Source organism: Balaenoptera acutorostrata, unplaced genomic scaffold (genome assembly GCF_949987535.1).
Source record: "Balaenoptera acutorostrata unplaced genomic scaffold, mBalAcu1.1 scaffold_714, whole genome shotgun sequence".
Classification (NCBI taxonomy): domain Eukaryota; kingdom Metazoa; phylum Chordata; class Mammalia; order Artiodactyla; family Balaenopteridae; genus Balaenoptera; species Balaenoptera acutorostrata.
This window is the reverse complement of record NW_026646350.1, coordinates 80,815-99,925: the sequence shown is the minus strand read 5'-3', so window position 1 is coordinate 99,925 and position 19,111 is coordinate 80,815. Positions and strand designations below refer to the sequence as shown.

The 19,111-nt window shown below is 51.6% G+C and overlaps 1 protein-coding gene and 1 pseudogene across 1 annotated transcript in view; one reads left to right on the top strand and one right to left on the bottom strand.

Annotated features, from left to right (window-relative positions):
• The window catches only part of LOC130706880 (endoplasmic reticulum-Golgi intermediate compartment protein 1-like), an 86,597-nt gene that overhangs the window by 53,859 nt on the left and 13,627 nt on the right, over nucleotides 1-19,111 (bottom strand). The gene's annotated exons all lie outside the window — the stretch shown is intronic.
• LOC103019996 (serine-threonine kinase receptor-associated protein-like) lies at nucleotides 15,438-17,057 on the top strand (annotated as a pseudogene).

The following is a 19,111-nucleotide window of genomic DNA, read 5'->3' as shown; positions in this document are numbered from 1 at the left end:
GTTGCACAGAGAGCACAGAAAGTTCCCACACACCCTTCAGCCAGGGTCCCCTCATGTTCACATCTTACAGAACCAGAGAAAACCACAGAAAAATTCTCGAAACTAGGAAATTAACCTTGGTACAATATCATTAAGGAAAAGACAAACTTAATTAGGATCTCACCAGTTTTTCCACTAATGTCCTTTTTCTGGTCTAAGATCCAATCGGGGTCCTCCTTAGTCTCTAATCTGTGACAGTCATGCATCTTTCCTAGTCTGTCATGACTGTGACATTTTTGAAGAGTGTTTGTCAGTTACTTCGTAGAATACCTCTCAAACCAGGCCTGTCTGATGTTTTCCGGTGATTTAAGTCAGGTTGTGCATCTCTGGGAAGAATCCCACAGTGCTGTGCCCTCCTTAGAGCCCCACATCGGGGACATGATGCCATATGTCTTATCACCTGTGCTGTTAGCCTTGATCACTTGGCTAAGATTCGATCTGCCAGGATTCTCCTGGCAGTTACTATTTTCCCACTTTGTAATTACTAAATATTTCGGGGGAGATACTCTGAGACTATACAAATATCTTGTTTCTGCTTAAACTTCTGCCCACTAATTTTGGCATCCAAAATTAGTGGATTTTAACTGAAATAATCATTACTGTGGAGTTTTAATGGTGACTTTCAAATTCTATCATTCTTTCCACATTTATTAACTGGAATTACCTGTGCCCTATCGCCTTTTTAATGGTCTTAAAAAAAAAAAAGATCTTGGCAGGAATTTACAAAGTTTCCAGTGGGCAAACCTGATTTTGCAAGAAACCATCTCTTTCTACGTTTCCACTGAAAAAACAATCCACTGCATCCCAGGCCTTTTTCCTTTTCATTTTTTCTCTTTTCTTCTTTCTTTCCTTCACCTCATCCTGTCCCGCTCATCACCCTGATTTTCAGAGCTGGGGAGCACCAGGCTGCTCTGGCAATGTCAAAAAACCCAGCTATGCAACGTCCACGGAGTCTATACTGGGCTGGAAATTCACACCTGGGCCTCAGCACGTGCTTCATTTACCAATCCTAAGTGCCTACTGTGTGCCAGGCCTGTACGAGGCACCTTAACCTAAACACGCTCTAATCTTTACACCAACTTTAGTAGATCAGCGAGCTGCTTCCCATTTTACAGATGAGGAAACTGAGGCTCATTCGTTTAGCTAGCAAACATTTAGTGTCCACAAGCACCAGGCACCATTGATAGTGTTGGGGAAATGAGAGTGAACAAGACAGGCAAGGCCTATGAACTGAAGAACTTGTGTTCTCCTGGAGGGGACAGAGCAAAACGGAGTTGGGACTGCCCTGAAGTGTGCTAAGAGCTACAAAGGAGCACACAGGGTGATTTGAGAGCGTGTGATGGGGACGCTTCAGGATGAGTGGTCAGGGCAGGACCTCTGAGCAGAGACCTGAGGGGAGGGAAGGAGCCAGCCATGCCAAGAGCCCGGGAAGGGCATCCAAGCAGTGGGGGCAACATGGGAGCGTGGTCAACCTGGTCAAGGAGCAGCAATGCCCACATGGCTGGAGCACAGGGAGTGGAGAAGGCCCAGGATGAGGTCAGCAACACGGGGGGAGGACGGATCACGCAGGGCCCTGCAGGCCAGGGAAAGGACTCCGGATTATTCTCCGCAGTAGATCTGCGGCAGCGTGCTGAGTGCCCAGGAGGGCGAACTGCATTTCACCCAGAGTGACCCCGGCGGTCAGCGACAGAGCCAGGCTCCGGCCGCGGCTGGCCTGGCCTCCGTCTGCCCCAGCCAGGCCCTTCCTCCTCCACACAGCACTGGCCCAGGCCCTCAGGCAGGGCTCCAAACACTGTGGAACTCAGGGTCTGGCTCTGGAATATGTTTTTGTGCTCATTGAGACACACGGGCGCGGCCAACGCCCTGGCTCCTTCCTCACACGAGATCACTCTGGGTCTCCTGCTCGGGGAGGACCTGAGCCCCGGCCCATCCCCCTGCCCTGACTGGGGGACCCACACTCGGCACCAGCTCCCACTCTGGCTGGCCTCAATTATGCCACGCGAGCCTCGGAGCAGTCTGTTTCTTTCGCAGTTCTGTGATTTGCATGCTCTGTTCCAATTGCTTTATCTAGCAAGTTCACGGTCACGCAGCTTGGTGCAGTTAAGGGCCCAGACTGGGGAGCCAGGGAGCCTGGGTTCAAATCCCGCCTCTGCCACTAGCCAGGTGACCCTGGGCAAGTTAGCTCCCGATATGTACTATGTTATTCATAATAACAGAGCCTATACCCATCTCACAGCGGTGGTCACGAGGATTAAATCAGTTAATAGATGCAAGAAGGCGGTGCAGGTGCCCTGAGAACGCTGCCTCAGGGTTAGCTATTTCCATCATCAGCATCAAGGCCCAGGCAGGTCGGCCCACCTCCTGCATTGGAGTATCAAGCCCACTGCCTCACGTAGCTGTGAGCTCCCTGAGGACGGGGACAAGTCTGCTTCACCTGTCCCTCGCCTCCCTGGCACGCAGGGGCCTGGTCCTGAATAAATGCTGTTTGTTGAAAGAATGAATAGGTAATGGACAAACACGTAGGAGAATGGGATGGGTAAATGTGCATCAAAAGTAAGATTAAAAGCTTGCAATTACCCAGGACAAATACTTTCAACAAGCACCTCTGGCAGAGCCGGGGGATTAAGACAAGGCCTGTAGGCACAGCACCACTGAAAGGCAAGACCACAGGAAAAAAAGCAACAGAGATAACCCGGCCAACAAATAGTCAAGAACCCCAAAGAAATGACTCTGGAGTGAGGGAACCTGGCTCCCAAAGCCCAGAACCACCACCTACTGGCCGTGCTGTGGTCTTGGTGAGGCCACCGTGTCCAGCTGGGCCGGCTGTCTGTCCTGCTCAAGGACACGTGACAAGAGGCGGAGGGCGAGGGCTGCAATCTCGCCTGCACTCAGCTGGAGGAGGTGTGAGGGCTACACTGGGCTCACAGGGGCCCCACCCGAGGGGCTTTTAGCGTGATTCCCCACAGAGGTGGGCAGAGAGGTGACCAGCAGCCCCTGGAAACCTGAATCAGCACCCTGAGCCTCTGTTCCAACCTGCAAAGCTCAGCCAAAGACAGCAGCTGCGCCTCACCTCTGTGACACTTGTTAACTTCCACGCTTTTTGTGCCCAGTGCCTAAAACAATGCCTGGCACGTAGGAGGTGCTCAGTGCCATCTGCTGAATGCACGAATGAATGAACGGGCTAAGGTACCACCCCATCCTTTCCCTACAGGCAGCCTGACGGATACAGTGGGCTCAGACGACACTGGTAGCAGGACCATTAACCCTAGTAAACTCTTACACTCCTCAGTCTGGAAGAAAACAGAAAGGGGGAGAGAGGGCGAGGCTAACTTGGGGCTGGAATGCAGCCCTTTTCAGTCAGCTGGGAATAGCGATAAGGAGGTGGCCATGGGAACCATGGGAATTGGGAGGCGGGGAGGGACGGGCCCCATTCACACAGTGCATGGAGGTTAAGGTTATGGCCGTGGCGGAATGCGGGCTGGGTGTGGGGCTGGGCCTGGAAGCAAAGTTCCTGAATGACTGGCTAGCCAAGCCGGGGCCTCGGTTCCCTCTTGGGAACCTGTACAGCCAAGAGCAGTGTTTCATCAAAACAGGAAAAATCATAGAGGAAAAATGCTCATGTAAGGGGACTGGTATTTACAGGGAACAGCCCTGCCTCGACCCAAAGCCTGAAAGGATAAACTGGGGGTGGGGGGACACAGAAAGGGGCATGCAGGGGAGCAGAGCCATCCCAGGTAAGGCCACCCACTGCCCACACAGGTCTGGGGGATCCTGGGAAGCGATGAAGGGGAGCCTGGGCTAGGTAGGTGGCAGAAGGCAATGTGAGCTTCAGAAGTCACAGCCTCAGAGAGGCTTCTCCGGGGCCCAGGGTCTCTCTGGCCACAGGACCTCCTGACCTGGTATTACCCGTCCAAAGTGCTTCAGAAAGACAGACGTGCTCTCCCTGCTGTTACCTACAGGACAGGGAAGTGAGGACTCTGGCCCAAAACACCTGGCAGGCAGGAGCCTCAGGATCTTGGGCAGATCCCTCACCAACACCCAACCCTGTTTTCTTTCTTTGGACAACAGGACACTCCCACTCTTGTCCGTAGGGCACTGGGAAGATCAGCTGAGAGTATGAACTTGGACCTGCTGGGTACACAGTAGGTTTTTCCTGGGTTCCTCTGAGCAGCCTGCATTACCATCATCATGATCACATGACAGGCAGTGATTCGGCAAAGGCTCCTGAGCCCCACCCCAAGCTTCCAGGACATATGATCCCGCCATCTGCGACTTTCTTCTGTACCAACACAAGTATTCTCGTCTTGCTAAGTGCAAGTCATGAGTCGCTCCTCTAGTGTGTGAGTAAAGGACCCGGGGTGTGCAGTGGTGCATCATCACCCTCACCTGCACACTGAAGGAGGTTCTTTTTTTTTTTTTTTTAAAGCAGTGGTATTTTTTTTTTTTTTTTTTTTTTAATGAGGATCTTGAATCAGATGCGTATGTTTGATTGATTGATTGATTGATTGATTTTGGCTGTGTTGGGTCTTCGTTTCTGTGCGAGGGCTTTCTCCAGTTGTGGCAAGCGGGGGCCACTCTTCATCGCGATGCGCGGGCCTCTCTCGTTGCGGAGCACAGGCTCCAGACGCGCAGGCTCAGCAGTTGTGGCTCACGGGCCCAGCCGCTCTGCGGCATGTGGGATCTTCCCAGGCCAGGGCTCGAACCCGTGTCCCCTGCATTAGCAGGCAGATTCTCAACCACTGCGCCACCAGGGAAGCCCAGTGAAGGAGGTTCTTAACGGCTCTGCTCTTCCCCTTCAGTCCAGAGTGAACTCTTCATGAAGATCTGCTTCAAACGCTTCAAGGGCCAAAGGCTTCTTAGGATAAAAGTCATCTTCCTAATCGTGCCCTATGAGTCCCTCACGGCCTGGCCCAGCTGAGTCCTCCAGCCTGGGCTCTCTCCAGCTCTGTCCTGCAGCCACTTCCACATGGACAATGCTACCTCCCTACCTCAGGGCCTTTGCCCATGCTGTTCCCTCCACCTGGGCCTCCCTCCCTAATGAACCCCAAGTACCTTTCAGACAGCCACTGAAACATCACTGCCGTGAGGTTTCCCTTGACCTCTAGAAGAATCCCCTGTGTTTTTCCTGCACAGACCTCATATCAACTGATAAGTACAAATTTAATTGGAAGTTTGATTTAATCGCTGAAAATGAAGACTCTGCGACAGGAGGAGCTATATGCCTCTCGTTCACCACTGGCCCCCCAGGTGCCTAGCACAACGAGCAGCATAAATATTTGTACGTAATGAGTGAGTGAATGGACGAATGAATGAATGATTGAACAAACAGCCCAGGGAATGAAAAGTGAAAAGGGAAGTAAAGCAAAGAGCAGGTGGAGAGACCCAGAGTCTACTACCCCCACTCTAGGAGCTACAGAGGAAGGTGGAAAACGAGAACATGGGGAGGGAACTGAGTCATACATGAGGGCTGCCTGGGGTCCTGGGGGTTGGTGACCAGGTGGCCATGATGGAGTACTTGCTGACAATTCACAGACACTATTTCATCTTGCCTCACACAGTGCCTGGGTGGGGGTGGGGGTGGGGTACTAGCCCATTGTTGCAGATGACAAAACTGAGACCCAAGAGGATGAAGGACCTGCCTGGGATCCCACAGCTGGGAGGGGGTGGGGTCAGGGCTGTGACTGCTCATTGCCACACACCATTGTCTAGACTCTAGTCTAGTTCTAGACTCAAGGGGGAAAGTCTCTTATGCCAGGCATCCCTGCAAGAAAGTGCAACAAATTTATAAGCATCTCCCTGAAACTGCTGGAGCAGAGATGCTTATGCTTTTAGCAGGTAAGGATGGTAAGAAGGAATGAAAGGGACTATCCAGGCCATCAGCTGAGAACTTAGCCCAGCCAAGTCCAATGCCAAGCGTCTCATCTGCATCAGTCCATTTAATCCTCAGAACAGCCCTAGCAAGCAGGCACTATCATTAGGATCATTTTACAGATGAGGAAACTGAAGCTGAAAGAAGTTCCTGTTATTCCTAATCTAAGATGCTTAACACATTGCAGATATTCTCTTTAGTGTATTATTCTAGTGAACTTCAACATACATCAACATGTTCCTCAGGTCCACTAGTGGCCTTGGGAGCCCAATGTTATGTTCCAAAATGCTTTTAAATTCCCCATCTGTGAAATTCCTGCTGTGGGGTTTTCAGGGGCCCCAACCCTTGGCTACAATTCCCACGGCAGCCCATCTGTCTACAGTGTGCTTTAGGCATTTCATATGCATGCATTCAGCCTCAGGCTGGCATCCACGGTCTGACAGTCTTGTCTTCAGTCTCCTTGAGGATGTGAATAAGGGCCAGTCACCCCATCAGGGAGAACACTCCCCCACTGTCTTGGGAAACATACTGACCCAAGCCAATGGGCTTTTAGTTCCCCTTTGTCCATGCCCCAGGGAGTTTTTACATTCACTTGATCCCCTTCTCCTTCCTAAGCACCGTCCCTGCTCAAGAACCTGCTATGGCTCCCCACTGCCTGATGCAGCACATGCAGACCCCAGGCCAGGCTCCTCTGGGTGGTCTACAAACCAGGCCTACCTCACCTGCCCGTTGTATCCCCTGCCCTTTCCCACACGGCTATCCCTTCCTCCCAATCTCATCAGGCTGCAGAGCCCCTCAGGTAGAATGCCATCCCTTCCCCTGATCCCAACCCGACTCCTCTCGAGTGTCCCTCCTCCAGGAAGCCCCCCACTCCCTGTTTGTGCACATCCTGCCTTTTGCCTTCTTTTCTACTGAGGTGCCGTTGCCTACGTGGCATTGACTCTACTCCGGCCTGTATGAGCTGACCCCACCTTTCTAAGAGGATTCTTTGCTTCTTGAGAGGGAGGCTCAAGTCCGCCCACCTGGACTTGGCATTCCAGCCTTGCCACAGCGTCTCCAGCCTGGCTGCTAACCCAGCCTCACTCTCAGCCCAGCTTCTCACAGAGAAGACATGCTGCCCACCCCCTGGGGACACGGGGACAGGGGGAGGGGGGTCACTGATAAGGCACCTGTCTTTTCTCTGGCCTCAAGTGCTGTCAAGTTCCCTCCTGCCAACAGGCCATGAACTAAGTCACCGGTCCACTGTCCTTTTTGTAAATTGAAAAGGATATGACTTGCAATTTAATAAGTGACATTTGATTAGTTGAAGGTCAACATTTCTAAAACATCAAGCCCATGTGGAAAATGTGAATCAAAGTGGCCTCTTGGCAGAAAGACTGGACACCACAAGAGCCAGCGGCTGCTGGCCTGGTCCCCGCCGGGCTGCACCCAGGCCCGTCTCTGCAGCGCAGATTTGCAGGCTGCCCACGGCACAAACAGAACCCAGCTCCCCACTCCAACTTGTCCGCACTGTGCTGAGGGTCAAGGGCACACTCTTCATGGTGCCCCCGATGCGTTCTCCAGCCAGTTTGCCAAGTGCTGACAGTTGACTCCTGCCTCTGCCTTTGGATGGGCCTGGACCCCTTGCCCTGGCATCTGCCCAGCTCTGCTCATCACAAGGCCTCGAGGTGGCACTAGGGGAGGTCCTCTCAGAACTCCGCACCAAGGTAGATCAGAATATCCCCAAAGATCCCTGGACGTTCTTGCTCAGATAACTCTTGATAGTTTAACTGTCTGTCTTCCCTGTTGGAACGGAAGCTCCTTGAGAGTGGGTACCATGTCCGTGGGGTTCAGCTCCGCACACCAGCACCAGCACGGCGCGTGGCACACAGTAGGTGCTCAATGGATAATAGTTACGTGAACGAACGAGCAAATGAGCAAGGAGGGCGCTGAATGGACTGAGACCATCTCAGCAGACTCGCTTTAGGGAGAACTTCTGGCGCAGCCAAGCCACCGGTGGAGAAGTGAGGGGGAAGAGAAGAGGCCGTGTTGCCCGGATCAAGCCCAGGTGTGGGAGGCAGGTGGGTGTGCTTCCTCTCTCACCCCCGCGGCCCTCCGGCCCTCCTGGAAAGCGGCGTGACCATCCCTACCCGGAGGTGTGTCCTGGTGTTCTGAGAAACGCCACGCGGGGGAGGTGGTGGTGGGGTGTGGTGGCCTCTAACGCCCCACCCCACTGCTGCAGCCACCTCCACACCCGCCCCGCCCCCGTGGGAGTTCCAAAGTCCAGCCTGCCCCCTCAGTCATTTCATCTCTAAAATGGGGGCAGAGCAACCCTGATCCCAGCATCCTAAGACTCCTACCTCAAAGGAGATGAGAAGACACTGCTGAAAATTACTCACAGGTATCTCTTTTGTTTCTTAAATTGCTTTTGTAACAAATCCCATGTGGAACAATAGCAACAAATCAATCCTCCCCAAATCCTAAGAATGTTACACTGACCAACCAACCCACCGCCTATGGCATTTTCACAACCACCCTCTGAGGTGGGTACCACTTTCTCTCCCCATCTCACAGCTGAGGAAGGGAAGCCCGCAGAAGTAGATGATTTGGCTGACTGAGCAAACAGCAGGGCCAGAGCGCAAAACCGGAGTCCCTACTTGGGTTCCTTCCTCTCCTGATCATTACAACTCCCCAGAGAGGTTGCTTAAAATACAGAGGCCAGGGTTTCCCTGGTGGCACAGTGGTTAAGAATCCGCCTGCCAATGCAGGGGACACGGGTTCGAGTCCTGGCCCGGGAAGATCCCACACGCCGTGGAGCAACTACTGAGCCCGCATGCCACAACTACCAAAGCCTACGTGCCTAGAGCCCGTGCTCCGCAACAACAGAAGCCACACAATGAGAAGCCCGCGCACCGCACCAAAGAGTAGCCCCCACTCGCCGCAGCTAGAGAAAGCTGCGCACAGCAACAAAGAACCAAAGCAGCCAAAACTAAATAAATAAAATAAATAAATTTATTTAAAAAAAAATACAGAGGCCGGGGCCCTGATTCCCCATATCACGATCTCTCGGTGGGGCCGTGGGAATCATCTGAACAAGCAAATTGCCCCCAGCCAGCTGGGCAGACTGTGACTCCCTGGGCCTCAATTTTCCCATCTGTGAAAGGGGTAACTCCTCTCCCACAGAGCCGCTGTGGGTGATCAAGGGAGGGAAATGCTGGGTAAGTGTGCTAAAAACAGCCAAGAGGTATCAAGCAGAAGGTCCCACTGAGGAAGACGCTCTACTTTGGGTAGCCTGACCAGCCCTTCCACTTCCAGAGCCCTTGGGGCTAGAAAGGGGCTCTAAAGGCCAGCATGCACTGCCGTGGCGGCTGCAGCTGTGACTCTTCTAGCTGCTTCCACCTGGGGCAGTAGGAGACTCAGGAGTGGCTCACACGTCATGGAGCCTGCTGGGCCCAGGGCACATTCCTACCCATTGTGTCTTCTGTGCAAAATATCTTTCAGGCGACAACAGCACATGGCCAACCAGTTCAGCCTGTGGGAGGGTGGACATCACGTCCGCATCCCACGTCTCTACACTAGGGAGTGACACCGGCTGACAAACAGGTGGTTCTCCTCAGGGGTCCTCACCCTTGGTCAAGTCCACGTGCCCCCTCTCCTCCGGGCTGTTACCACCAGCATGCTCGAGCAGTTGTACCACCGCCACCCGCAGGGTCAGAGGCCCAAGTGGTGGCCTGTATCAAGGTTCAAGCACAGAAATACCTGTGCCAACTAAGTAATCATCACGCCACACGTACTGGTCACTTACCATGGTGGGTGCCGTGCTGCGTAATTTAGCCGAGTTATCTCATTGAAGTTCTACTGTCCCCCAGGAGGAAGGTACCGTCACCTTCCCCGCTGATGATGTGGGTAAAGTGCTAGCAAATCAACTCTGCAAGTAGCAGGGCTGCGGCTCAACTCCAGGGAGACTGCTCATTCACTGTTCAACACGTTTTTTCAGTGTGCCCGTCACTGCCCTAGGCCCTGGGGACCCAACCGTGACGAAGGCAGAGCAAGGCACTGTTAGCCTGGTGGGAGACTCAAGAAATCAAGCTCTCAACCCTGGTCTCCATTGTCTCCCAAAGGCCACTGGCTCTTTCCAAAGGGAGACCTCCCTGACTGGCTCCCTGGTGTCCACTGTTGGCATGAGGCCTGTAGGAGGTGGTCTGGGTTAGATGACACTGGCCTGCAGGAAGCAGGTCCTGCCAGCTAACCCACCGACACGTGGCACCTGGGCAGACTGCGCCAGCGTTCTGAAAGATTAAAAGCCATTTCTGAGTCACTATTACTTCCTTGTGGGGTGGCCTTAAGAGAATCTTTAATCATTGGGCTCAAAGTGGAGGCATGAGAAATACAATACTGCCCCCTCCCCTCAACGATAACAATACACCTGATTCTGATTCTCTGGCACTCTCCTTGTGGCCAGTGAAGCCTGGGAGCCCCATTCTTCTAGAGGCACTGGAAATCCAGATTTTTACGTGAAATCTCCTAATTCGAAATGCTGGCATTTACCTTTAAATTTTTTTTTAAATGTGAGGACCAAATAATCGCATCTGTGATTGGACAGAATTTGACCCCCAATGCTGCCAGTTTATAATCTCTGTCTTAGATCAAGTATGACAGGAAGTTTCATAAATGGGGGAAGGAAGTAGAGGCGTCATGACACTGAATTAGGACCTACGATGAGCCAGTAGCTGTGGGAGGTGCTCTCGACTCCCAGCAGTAATCCTGTGAGGTCAGGGTTCATGTCCCCAGAAGGCAGGCTCAGAGAGGTGAAGTGAGCTGCCCAAGGACACACAGCGAGGGGGGCAGAAGCACCAGGATTGGGACTCAGATGTGCCAGGCTTCAGAGCCCAGCTATCCCAGGTCTGCCTGAGACCTCGCAACAATGGCTCTAGAACAAGCTAAGTCCCGGGCAGCTGACTCTTCATATTCCAGTGAGTGTGAGGCAGGCAGAGGTCCAAGTCAGGTGACACGTCTGTGTGGCCCCACTGTGAGGGGCCTGACCCAGGGAGGGACAGGTGGGGACGGGGCAGGGAGGAGGCGGGTGAGTGAATCCTCTCATTCCTCCTTTGACTCAGGGTTAACTCAGCTCTGACAAACCACCTGGCTTTGAGAGTGCCCCAGTTTCGAAGCTCGGCCAACCAAAGCCAAGTTGGGGAAAATCGGGCGGGGCAGGACGGAGAGTGGAACCAGCCCAGCCACCTGGCTCGCAGGGTGAATCTGGGCGGGGCTCCCAGCTCCAAAAGGCAGGGGTTGGCTCCACCCATCTCCATGCCCTCCCAGCTCCCGTGTTTACAGGGTCTAATCAGCCCGGAACCTGAACACATACCAGCCTTCTCATCTGTAAAATGGGGTAAGTAAAAGCCCTCACTTCCTGGGTTTGTTGTGAGAGCTGAATAAAATGATAGATTTACAGTGCGTAGCACTGTGCCTGATGCCCAGGAGATGCTCAGTTAGTGTTTACTTCTATCACCACCCTCTCCAACTGTCCAGCATCTGTGGCTTCTCACTTCCCTCTTTCCAGAAACATCTGACTGCAGAGGATGGGTCAGGGCTAGTTCTCTGCACCAAGAACAGAGGGCTCAAAACCCACAGCCATGTCATCAGGAACGATCTGAGGACCTAACACTCACCAGGATGCAAACACTTCTGCGGTAAACTAGAAAAAGTATGGGATCCAAGTGCAGAAAAGCTGCGCTCCTGTGGCCCCTCTGATCTTCAGTGTTCTCACTTGCAGAGAAAACGATCATCCCCAGACCACACTCATCTTCCAAGAGCGTTCTAAACTCTTAAGCCCCATGTGACGCTTTCATGATAATCATTATTACGTTAATTAAGATTTGTGGTACCCAATCCCACAGTTACACTTAAGTCATAATGGGGAACTCCTCTTCAGGGTTTCCCAGCTTACCTGATCCTAAGAATCACTGAGGACACTTTGAAAGATGCAGATTCCCAGGCCCATCTGGACCGGACTTGAGGGTGGGGGGCAGGACAGGACCCAGGTGATTAGGGAAACCTGTCAGTTCTAGAGAGAACAGGATTAGTCGACTGAAACTGAAAACTGGGCACCTTGAATCTCCACAGTCAGGTGATCTAACAGAAAGTATCATTTCCTGGGGGTTGGACAGTCTTGACTTTAGGGGCTGGCTGTTACTTTGATGGCTGTGTGACTCTGGGCCAAGCCCTCCACCTCTCTGAGCCTCTGTTTTCTCAAAATGGGAACAATTAGGCCTAGGCCCCTGGCTGGGGTGAGCGTGGAATATCGGATGTCTGCTCCCTCCCAGCTTCCCCACCTCAGATTCTGGGGGCTAAGGTGCCATTTCAAGCAAGCGGAGCTAGCAGGGCTGAGGGGAGCCTGGTAGCCTCCCGTTAGGACAGGCAGCTGGCCACCCATTCCCACTTTGGGCAGGGCCTGAGTAACGTCAGATTTCCCAATTCCTCAGGACACATTCGGTAGGGAACATTTCCCATTCCCACTGCTAGAGAAATAAATCTTTTCTGATGCACTTATACTCTTAGAAGAAAACTAGAAACATTTTTCCAAACACAAAGAGATATGGCAACAAAGCATCCAATCCCAGCAGATCTGGACCACCCTGCCAGGTCTCCGGGGTCTCATCTTGTCTGAGATCTGAGCTGTGGGAGGCGTGAGGTTGGTGGAGCATGGGCCCCACATTCCACAGATTTAGATCTGATTTAGATCTGATTCTCTCCTTCCTTCATTTAATAAATATTTTCTCAGCACCCGCTGTGTGCAGACCCTGGGCTCAGTACCAGGATCCAGTGATGAGCAGAGATTTGGTCCCCGCTCTCAAGAGCTTAGACTCCAGCGAGACAGACGGATGTCAGGTGACAAATGGCACAGATCACTGCAATTGTGCTAAGTGATCTGAAGGACATGTCCAGGTGCGATAAAAAGATACACACAGGGAAGGGATGGGGGGGGGGTGACCCAAATTAGATAAAGTACGCTGTCTGGGAAGATCTTTTTGGAGGGAGGGCACTAGTTGGCCAAGCTAATCCAGCGAGCTACCCTCCGCAAACTCGTTGTCACCTGTCTCCTTTTCCTTCCTCCTCAGCACTCACCACTGTGGGCAGTAACCGTCTGTGCAATTATCTGTTCACTGTCATTCTGCCCACCTTCCCCACTACCCTGGAAATGCCACGACAGTAAAGACAATGTCAGTCTTGTTGTCCCTGGAAGCCTCCCCAATTAACCTCTGAGTGAGTGCATGAATGGATGAATGAATGAACCCTGCTTCCCTGGGCCTTGATCTCTTCATCCCCACAAATGGGAGTAACAATACCTTTGGCCATGTTGCTGGGAGATCCGGGGCACACTGCCTGTATTCAATGAGTGAGGCTTGGCGCTGGCATAACTTGGAATGAGTGGGACATTGTGGGAAGGGATTTAGGAGCAGGAGAGGAAGCCGGACTCCTCTACCCTGTGAGCAAACCACTCGTGGAGTCCACCCGAGTCAGGACTGCAAAACAACTTCAGAAAGATGGGCCAGGACATGGGGGAGCCCTCCCCTTAACAGCAGGCAGGTAAGTAGTTCCCCAGGGAGAGCATCCACTGATGCAGTCCCCACACAAATCTTGTGTCACCCACTGGGCCAGTGAGTGGGTGACAAGTACCCAAGCATGCCCAGGGTCATCTTCTGATTTCCTGGCTCCTTGAAGCAGGCCTGGGAGACAGGCATTCCTTTGCCAGCACAGTCACGTGTACCAGGCAGGTGATGGGTGAGAGGGGCAGAGAGATGAGAGAGCAGCATGAATACACATGACCCCTGCCCACGTGGTCGCACCTACGGCGGTAAGCCTTCCCCGACCAAAGATGGCAGCCAGGGACAGTGGAAAGGCCATGAGTCCTGCGGGGGAGCCGGGGGTCATGCCCTGCTATGGGCCTCAGTTTCCCATTGGTTAAGTGACACCATTAATTCCCCTCATAGATCAAGGTGGAAACTGTAAAGTCATGAGTGCTACGAGGTGACAGGTGATTTCATCTACCTCTCTCTACAACAAGGTTTGGATTTGCCTGTGCACAAATTGTGTGCTGACTGTCCCCTAAGCCACCATTTCCCAAAGTGTGGCACCTATGCCACCGGTGTGACCTGGGTGATTTCAGGCCATGCAGGGACCTGGTGGTTAAATGGCATCAGACTTCACAGTGAGAAGGCCATTCCCTGTTCAGCTCTCATTTGAGTGTTCCAGAACATCAAAGAGAACGTCTCGAGGCAGTGCTATCCGGCTGTCATCCTCTCCTTTCTCTAGCACTTGCTAACATCGCTTTTTTAACAGACCCAGCTACTGTAGCACGCACCAGCTAGCTAGAACAGAACAGGCTTGCAATTATTTGTATCTATTTGTGGCAGGTGATACTGCTTTTCCATTTTCAAAGATGTTATGAAGTTACCTTTTATAAATAAAGATGTTAAATTCAAAAACTGAGTAGTTTCCATAAAAGTTATTGAGTAAATAACACATGTTGTTTAAGAACACACCCCCAAATTAGGGAGATGGTACCAGAATGGTGGGAGATTGAAAATACTGACTGCAGTTACCACCTCTGCCAGTGACACATGTATCAAGGCCCAATCAGATCTCCTGACCCCCCCTGGAGTTGGGTGAGGCCAGGTCCCCGGGGCAAGGCAGAAGTGACAGCACCACATCCAGACCCTCCACGGCCTCCCTTTCTCTCCCCGCACTGCCGGGCCTCAGAAAGAATCCAACATCCTCTTGAGGAAGAACCACAAGACGGAGGGCAGGGTACCTGCGAGGGGCATAGTATCCCCACCACCTTGGGAATGAATTTCTGTTGTGTTAAATCACTGAGATTTTCAGGTTGTTTATAGGAATTAGCTGACTTAGGCTAATACAAAGGGGCCATCTCTAGTCCAGTTTCTATATACCAGCCTGACACCCTGGTGCTTTTCTCTGTAAAGAATAATAACTGAGCACCTAACAGATGCCAGGCATAGTCTGAAGGGCTTTACAGAGATGAGCTCAATTAGTCCTCATGACAGCGCTGGGAACCAGGCACTACTGAGTAGTGGGCTTATTATCTTTCAGTGAGGCCACTGAGACCCAGAGGGCATCTTGCCCAAAGTCACACATTTGGGAAGTGGTGAAGCCGAGACTTGAACCCAGGACTGTTGGAGATGCACAAAGCCGTTACTTTGCCACAGTGCGACGCAGCCTCCGCTGAGCACATCACCCAGGAACTGCTGTGCGCTGACTATGCGCCAGTCCCTGGGCTGGGTCCTGCAGGAGACGGCACAAGTGACACTGCCATGGCCTGGAGCCCGGCAAGCCAGGCGGGAAGGGAGCAAGGGAGGCGCGTGGCACAGAGCCGGATGGAAGACAGGGGAGCGCAGTCAGGGAGGCCTTCTGGAAATCTCGGCGCATCACCACTCCCCAAGAACAGGGAGGGCGGAGGAGGTGGATAAGGCTTAAGGCTGGCCCAGGAGGGTGGGTGCGATCTCAGCCTGCAGAGACAAGTGGAGAGATGCGTCTCATCGGAGCCAACAGCCACCTCCTGAATCCACAGGAATTAGCCGGGGCCAGGCCTACCACCCTGTCTACGTAAGGAGACCAAGAGACCGTGGGATGAGTCTTTAATACGCTTCCCTGGATGGTGCGGGCCACGGCCGCCGGTTCTCTGGTTCTCCCCCTCCCCTACTCTCCTCCCTCCCTCCCTTTCCCTCCCTTGACAGCAGTGGATCTGTTGTCTGTCGAAGACTCCCTGACCCATCCCTAACCCCTTTCTGACCTGGGGCCACCGGACTGGCCTTTTCGCGTTTCCGGCCCAACCCCAGAGTCAGGGCGGGGTGGGGGCGGGGGGGGGGAAGGGGAGGGGCCTCAAGGAGTCGGTGCCAAGAGGAGCGAAAAGACCAGACCACCCTCGGCTCCCCCTCCCCTCACCCCCCCCCCCATCGCAAGGCTCGCAGCTGCTGTGGCAATGAGGCCGCTCACCTGCGCGGGCCACACGTCACACGCAGCCTGTGGTGGATTTGGCCTTCAGTGGCATCACGCCTTACGGCTATTGCCTAATCAGTGCTTGCAAAGATGGTAAACCTATGCTACGCCAGGGAGATACAGGAGACTGGACTGGAACATTTTGGGGTCATAAGGGTGCTGTCTGGGATGCAACAGTAAATAAGGACGCCACCAAAGCGGCTACAGCAGCTGCAGATTTCACAGCCAAAGTGTGGGATGCTGTCTCAGGAGATGAATTGATGACCCTGGCTCCTAAATACATTGCCAAGACTGGATTTTACACAGGATAGTAATTACTTGTTAACCGGGGGACAGGATAAACTGTTACGCATATATGACTTGAACAAACCTGAGGCAGAACCTAAGGAAATCAGTGGTCATACCTCTGGTATTAAAAAGGCTCTATGGTGCAGCGAGGATAAACAGATCCTTTCAGCTGATGATAAAACTGTTCGCCTTTGGGATCATGCTACTATGACAGAAGTGAAATCTCTAAATTTTAATATGTCTGTTAGCAGTATGGAATATATTCCTGAGGAAGAGATCTTGGTAATAACTTACGGATGATCTATTACTTTTCACAGTGCAGTAAGTTTGGACCCAATTAAATCTTCTGAAGCTCCTGCAACCATCAATTCTGCATCTCTTCATCCTGAGAAAGAATTTCTTGTTGCAGGGGGTGAAGATTTTAAACTTTATAAGTATGATTATAATAGTGGAGAAGAATTAGAGTCCTACGAAGAACACTTTGGTCCCATTCACTGTGTGAGGTTTAGTCCTGATGGAGAACTCTACGCTAGTGGTTCTGAAGATGGAACATTGAGACTACGGCAGACTGTGGTAGGAAAAACATACAGCCTTTGGAAATGTGTGCTTCCTGAAGAAGATGGTGGTGAGCTGGCAAAGCTGAAGATCAGTTTTCCAGAGACAGTGGAAGAGGAGCTAGAAGAAATTGCTTCAGGGAATTCTGATTCCATCTATAGTTCAACTCCTGAAGTTAAGGCCTGAGCATCAGGCAGATGTACACAACTTATGGACTAAAACAGAGAAAAGCATCAGCCTCCAGAGTTACTCTCTGCTTAAGGTAAACACGAGCAGTAAACAATGAGGAATATGAATTAGCTCCAGTGCTGGAACTAACCACCTTGGTGATACCTGTAACTGAAAACACAAGAGTATCAGCTTAAGGCAGATGGAATTACACTCTTGTAGTACGATGGTCTGTTGTCTTTTTAATGAGTATGTGCAAACCAACCCCCAATTTCTCTTATTACAGTTAGATTTCTTGTAGCTGTTTATGTTATTATGAGAGGGAAAATATATTGACCTATTTTTCTGACTTGTCCCTTAAAGCAGAAAGCCATTTTTTTTTTGCTTTAGTTATAAAGAAGAGGGGGAATACATGATAAAGTAACTGGTTTGATTTCTCTTTCATTGTACACTGCTTCTGAACATCTAATTGTTTTTAGTTGTCTAAATAAAATGCCTAAAAATAAAAGCTTCCCTGGGCTGGATGAAGTACTCCTAGTTCTTTCAAGGCTACTCTTATGGCTCCTACAGCCCTCTTCTTTCAGAGGGCATGGGGTGTAATGGAAAGATTGCGGCGTGGGGGGCCAGACCATTCCACACCCCGATACCTCCTACCCCCTCAGAAGCGATACGGGTGCCCAGTGCGGTGCGGCCTGCACCAGCGGAGCAGAAAGAGTCACTGCTAACGGTGAACACGTGAAACTGCACAAGGGATTCTAGACACTGGTGGTCCGCTTCCCTACAGGAGGGCCAGCTGACAGTGAAGATGGTCAGGAGAAGGACCGCTGATCAATAAGGAGTGATAAGGCGGGGGCAGCCCGGCCAATGCTGCCTGATCCAGCTGAAGGGCAGTGCCACCAGTGACGTCATGTGGATGCCAGGTACCCCTGACAGGATGTGCTGAGAAGGGCACTCCACCCACGACCCAGTCTAATCGCGAGAAAACATGAGACAAACCCAGAGTGCGGGACGTTCTACAGGACATTTGGACAGTGTTCTTCAAGACTGCCAAGGTCATGAAGAACAAGAAAGACTGAGGGTGGGAGGAATTGGGAGATGGGGATTGACACATATCCACTGTTGATACTATGTATAAAATAGACAACCGATGGGAACATACTGTATAGCATAGGGAACTCTACTTAACGGACTGTGGTGACCTAAATGGGAAGGAAATCCAAAAGGGAGGGGATATATGTATATGTATGGCTGATTCATTTTGCTATACAGTAGGAGCTAACACAACATTGTAAAGCAACTATACTCCAATAAAAATTAACTTAGAAAATAAAATAAATAAAATTTTAAAAAGAAAGACTGGGGACTTCCCTGGTGGCGCAGTGGTTAAGAATCCGCCTGCCAACGTAGGGGACAAAGGTTCGATCGCTGGTCCGGGAAGATCCCACATGCCGCGGAGCAACTAAGCCCGCACGCCACAACTACTGAGCCTGCGCTCTAGAGCCCGTGAGCCACAACTACTGAAGCCTGCGTGCCACAACAAGAGAAGCCACTGCAATGAGAAGCCTGCATACCACAACGAAGAGTAGCCCCTGCTCGCCGCAACTAGAGAAAGCCCGCACGCAGCAACGAAGACCCAACGCAGCCAAAAATTTAAAAATTAAAAAAAAAAAGACCGAGGAACTGTCCCCAACCAGAGCCTGGGGAGACGTGACCACTGAATGCAATGTTGGATCTTGGATTGGATCCTGGAGCAATAAAAGGACATCAGTGGAACAAAACTGTTTTTAAATTTTATATTATTTTGAGACTTTGCTTCTTTGGGGCACACTGGTCACCCCATCTGGCTGTGAGAGCTCTCTACAGTCTGTGGGCTGGCAGTGTGCTGATCTTTTAAAGTTTCTTTCCCTACCCAATCCCCCCCTTTTTGGTGAGGTTTCAGTGAGGTCTGTTAGGTGTGCATCCTGCAGCTTAATTGGCTTAAAATGTACTCTCCTTTGGTGTGATCTCTTTGGGGGCCAATTGGGAGAAAGAAAAACCAACAGTGTAACTGTTTTGATACTGGAAATTGATGTGTCCTTTTGAAATAAAGAACCAGTCCCTCAAAAAAAAAAAAAAAAAAGGACATTAGTGGAAAACAGGTAAAATCCAAAATAAAATCTGGAGTTTAGTTAATAATAACACACCAAAGTCAGT